Here is a 6000-nt window from a genome sequence, read left to right on the forward strand (position 1 = left end):
GTGGTCTTACAGGTGAGGATCCACATAAGCATCTAAAGGAATTCCATATTGTTTGTTCTTCATTATTGAGACCTAAAGGAATAACAGAAGACCATATCAAGCTGAGTGTCTTCCCGTTCTCACTTCAAGGTGCTGCAAAAGATTGGTTATACTACCTTGAGCCGAACTCTGTTATAAGCTGGAATGATCTCAAAAAAGTGTCTTAGAAATATTCTTCCCTCCCCAAGTTACCACTTTTGCATCTTCCGGACCTTCACTAGAGGACCTTGTTAAACAAATGGCTATGAATAATCTCCAGTATCAACAACAAATAGATTCTACTCTTCAGACTTTGCAAACACAAATTGGACAGCTTTCCACTTTGATGAATGCCATGCAGCAAGCTCAAGGATCAAACCAACAACCCTTGGAAGAGCATTCTATTTTTCAAATTGAGTCGCTTTCTGAAAATGTTGATGATACTCGTAATGATTTGCTTTCATCTGATTTTCCATCACTGTCTGATTTTGATGATGTTTACTCATTTTCTGATTGTACTGACAGTAACGTGTGTGTTGTTTGTGCTGAGATTAATGATGCCTTGCAGGGTGACATTTTTCCTATAGGTGAAGTTGTCGATGAAGTTGTTTATGCAGTTGAACTTGAAATCTCGGCTGCCCAAAACACACCATCCGTTGAACAACCACCTTCTTTAGAGTCTGAACTACTTCCTGAAGATTTAAATTATTCATCAAAGACTGAATTTGAGAATGAAGAGAAATCATTGAAGAAACATAGAAATGGAATTGGATGGACTTTGATTGACATTCTTGATATTATTCCATCATGTAATGAGCATAAGATCTCACTTTCAGATGAAGAAAAATTAGTGAGGCAACCCTTTCAACCATTGATCTTTGATGTTGTGATAAATGACATCACTTTCACGTGCGGATTCGACACTTTTACTTTTCGGAGATTGTTCTTTGATCCTGGAATAAAAGGAGAAGGCACTAAAATAAATTTCAAGGTCAATGTACACCGTATTAGGCTATTCCATGAGAGCCCTACTTTGGAAGGAGAGATTGTAAAAGAGGTTTCACTAGCAAAGGCTGTTTATGCAATCACATATCCTCCTTGAATACTCGGGTGTGTTCTTTCCTTTCTCTCACTCTTACTTTATATTTGAGTTCTTTTCATTGAGGACAATGCTTGTTTTAAGTGTGGGGGAGGGAATCATTTATTTTCTTTGCTTTTGTTCTTTGTTTTCTTATTTTGTTTTTCAGTTTAAAAAAAATAAAAATAAATATGCACCGTTTTGAAAGTTTTAGGCTATAGACTGATTTGAGTCGAGTTTGCAAAGACTTGGGAAAAATTCACAAGATCGGTATCCTTTTAACACCGTAAGTCTCCTGCATATGGAAATTGATTTGAATTTTTTATTATGTTTTAGCCTTAAATTCTCATTCTCTGACAGCTCGTGAGTAGTTTATTTCAGCAGTCGGCACCATCTCTCACACACTTTACGCAGGGAAGCCGATGAATATAAGTGAGTGTTCCAAAAAATAAGGAAAAGAAAAAGGGAAAGCACCTTTTAAGTTTGGTGACCCTCACCCGGTCACTTAACCCAACGGTTGTGGAACCTTCAAAAGAAAAAGTTGAAAATAAGACTCTGTGTTAGTTGGTTCAGCGGTTTCTGGTGCTGAACTTGGTAGGGAGGATTACGATTCGATCCCCCGCAACTACATCTGAGTAAGCAAAGGGTTATGCCACGTAAGTACCGGAACCCCGTGCAAAACAGGATCAGAGTCACTAACCGGTCGTCCTGCTATAAGTGTGTGGAGATAACGGGCTTAATGTGATTGCGCCTGAATGAAAAAGAGCAAAAAGGATGAGTAAGTTAGGGTATGGTATAATAATATGATTCGAAGTGGTTTGTGTGTTCAGGAGGCTTATGATCGTACAATTGTTGATTTGTGTTCCTACGATATCCTTAGTGTGTAAGATTAGTACCTATTGATGCAACCTTAACCACATAAGAGTTTGTAGTCTAGAATGAGTAAATGTTGCTGTGTGTTTCTTTTAAGTTTTGATTTTATTTTGCTCGGAGTGCAAAAGTTCAAGTGTGGGGGTATTTGATAAGTGCATTTTGATGCACATTCCTCTATGTTTATACTTATGCATTTCCATACTTTACCTTGGTTATTTTTATATTTTAATGTGCTTTTATAAATCATTTTATTTGTGCACTTATTTGATTTTCGCACTCTATTTTCAGCATAAGCAGTCTACACTAAAATGATCATAAGTGGAGCTCCGAGAATCCGATTGAGGCGTTCTAATAATCGCCGGAAAGCTAAGAGAAAGAGCTACAACTTCCGTGTTGGAGTCAAAGTCAGACTCGGAGCGCATATTTTCCAGAATTTCGTTTGAAGCTGCAACATTAGTTTTATTTAGTTTTGGATCATTAGTTTATGGGCTTGGGTTATGTTTTTGACCCAGTTTGAGTTAGTAGAGAAGAAAACCTTATTTTGTTTTATAAGGGTTGACAGCCGCTAGAATACGGGAGACCTTTTTTTGGCCACAAATTTTACTTTTGGTCTCATGATTAGAATGAAGAACTAATTCCCGAAGGCAAATCCTACTGCTTATGGGTTCCATTGCTTTGAGGTTATTCTAATACTAATTTAAATTCGATTTCTGTTCAATTCTTTTCTATGAAATCATTTGCTTAATTTGATTACAATTGTTTGCTTAATTCGATTGTTGTTCATATGATAGAATTGATTAAATTCGATTGTATGCATGTTCCTAAATTTAATTGCGTGTTATCGTTTGCTTAATTCGTTAACTCGCCATATTCTTAACCGTTTGCTTAATTCGGTAAATAGGAACATAACTCGTATGATTTTGATAAGCACTTGTCTAATTAATCTCATAATCAAATAGGATTGAAGCCGTTTAGGGATTGGTGTTATTATAACCGATGATAAGTCGGAACCCAAATCAGTAGGATTAGTCGTTTAGCTTATTTTGATAATCACTTAATTTACTCTGTTTTATAAATTGATTCTAAGACAAACCCCCATTATCGTTTTTAGTGTTAGTTAACAAAATCAAGAATCCTTGTGAGAACGATATTCGAGTTGTCGTTACCGCTAAACTACGTTTTCAAAATACTCGTTTTTGACCGTGCGCGACAGCGGATTAGATGGATTCAACACATTCGAGTCAAAACTGAGCACAATGTCAACATGGTGCAAGGAGGTCCATGAGAATACAAAATCTACAAAGTTGAAGATCTCGAAGGATCGGTAGTCAGGTTCCATAAGACTTTAAATGGACTTTCCTACTTTGGAACGGATTTCCATCCTTACAGTACGTGCAGAATCTGTCGAAGAAATTCACGAGGATGTTTGCGAGTTCGCAACTACATTCAGAAACTAATGGATGAAAATACCATTACAGTTCTTGCCAACAGAGAAGATGACGAAGTTTTTACCGTATCTCCTCAAATTAATCAAGTTGAACCTATGAAAGTCAAGTATGACAACAGGAAGACAGTAATTGCTCCGTTAGTCATCTACTTACCAGGTCCTGTACCGTATGAGTCCGACAAGGCTATACCATACAAGTACAATGCTACATTCATTGAAAATGGTAAGGAAATACCATTGTCGTCTGTTGTCAACATTGCTGACATTAGTCGAGTCACTAGAAGTGGACGAGTCTTCAACAGAGCAACAGAAAATATGGAAAAGCCTTTTGAAGAAGTGCTACATACTCCGTCTAGGATATCTGTTCTTTCCCTACTATTGAGTTCTGAGGTTCATATGGAAGCTCTACAAAAATTTTGGAACAAGCTTTCGTAGAACCAAGTGTTACTGTGGGACAATTCAACAATATCGTTGCCAATATTTCCACAGGGACTAATCTGAGTTTCTGTGACGAAGATCTTCCAGAAGAAGGAGTGGACCATAATCTTCCACTTCACATCTCAGTTAGCTGCATGGGTGATGTTCTCACAGGATTCCTAATAGACAATGGGTCCTTTCTCAACGTCATGCCTAAATCAACATTATCAAGATTATCCTTCAAAGATTACCCATCGAGGAACAGTCACGTCATCGTCAAAGCATTTGATGGATCAAGAAAGTCAGTTTTCGGAGAAGTGGATCTTCCCATAACTATTGGACCTCAGACGTTCAAAATCACTTTCCAAGTTATGGATATCCCGACACAATACAGTTGTTTGTTAGGTCGCCCATGGATTCATGAGGCTGGGGCAATTACTTCGACACTTCATCAGAAACTGAAGTTCAAAAGAGATGACAAATTGGTAACTGTATGTGGAGAACGAGCTTTGATCGTCAGCAACCTGTCATCATTCTCCGACATAGAACCAAAAGAAGTTGTTGGAACTAAATTCCAAGCACTTTCCTTGGACAAGGAAAAAGGAAAGGAAAAAGCAGCTTCTATTTCTTCATACAAAGATGCATTCCAAGTTGTAAAGGATGGCACTACCAGTGGTTGGGGGCACATTGATATTCCTACCAACAACAAGAACAGAACAGGAGTTGGATTCTTTCCAACATCATCAAAGGCTATTTCAGGAATTGAGGTAGTTCTCCCAATTCAAGAGACTTTCCGCAGTGGAGGTTTTCTTCAACCTGTTCAACAAACAGTCAATACCATCGGTACGGAAGACACCGATGAGAATTTTGAAGTGGAATGTATGTCTTACCTTCTCGATGCAGGATACATAGCCCTATCAGAGTCTGATTCACTTTGCTGTTATCCCACTGAAGGATCTGAAAGTAAGACTCAACCAAGCAGTGATGAAGTTACAAACAGCTTCACCACCAGAAGTCATGGTTCATCAGAAAAAGTTCCTCCTATCCTCGAAGAAACCTGGGACACATTAGGAGAACCAAGCGGAAAATTCGACTACATGGTGAAATACTCCGCTCCTGAAAGTTCAAGAATCTCTCTTGAAGATATTGTTCCAACTAGATGGAACATTGATTACGAGTATCTCTCTCAGCCAAAAGAGATGTATAACCCTTGCTATTCATCATCAGCATCTGGTGAAGTCATCATTGAGGATTATATCCCTAACTCACCTTCCGAGGCTACGGATTTAGAGTTCACATATCTAGTCAATGCCATCTTGGGAGAAGAGCAAGACCAAAATACAGAAGAGGATGACCTCGAAAGTGTCTCCGACAACGAGTCTATCCATTCGGAAGATTGGAAGTTTCCTCAAAAGAAAAACCGACATACTCCACTTAGAAATGGGTATGCTCACACCGCTCAGTCTACTGAAGTAGAAGAAGATCGTCTGAGTGTTGCAAAGACAGTGGTTGATAAATCAATACCTACCACAGGCCAGCTTAACCCTAAGGTTCCAAATTACCTAGTGCACAATGGTGTTCGCCACTATTGGACAGTTGTTGAAGTTTCAACTGTTGTTCGCACTCCTAAGTAGGAACTTTCACCGATATTTTGTCCTCTCACCATAGCCCAGGGTGAAGAGATGTTTCATAGGGCTTTGCATTTTACTATTTCTTAGGAAAATGTTCCTCTTTGCTTCGCCCAAAGCAATAGAGTTTTGTTTATTAGGGTCTTTGTTTCAAGAAATGACTGTCAATAAATAAAAATGTCATTCTGTTCCTTCGTTTAGTTTCTCCTTTTCTTTTTTCGGAAATTGGTAATCCTAAAAAAAACACCCCTAAAAAACATTAAAAATTATTAACTGCATACACCGAGTCTTCCCTCGTTGCCTAAATAAAACTTATCACCTTTATGCAGATTAATCATAAAATACCACGTTGAAACGTGCGACTGTATGACTTCTCCAAGCTTTGGGTTTCATGTATTCGAGGCAGAGGAAGAAGAAGACGAAGAAATATCAAAGGAAATTTCACGGTTACTTCAACAAAAGGAAGAGGCCATTCAGCCATACAATGAGCCTCTAGAGATCATTAACCTTGGTTCCGATGGAAACAGAAAAGAGGTTAA

The sequence above is a fragment of the Vicia villosa genome, linkage group LG6 (assembly GCF_029867415.1).
Source record: "Vicia villosa cultivar HV-30 ecotype Madison, WI linkage group LG6, Vvil1.0, whole genome shotgun sequence".
NCBI lineage: Eukaryota > Viridiplantae > Streptophyta > Magnoliopsida > Fabales > Fabaceae > Vicia > Vicia villosa.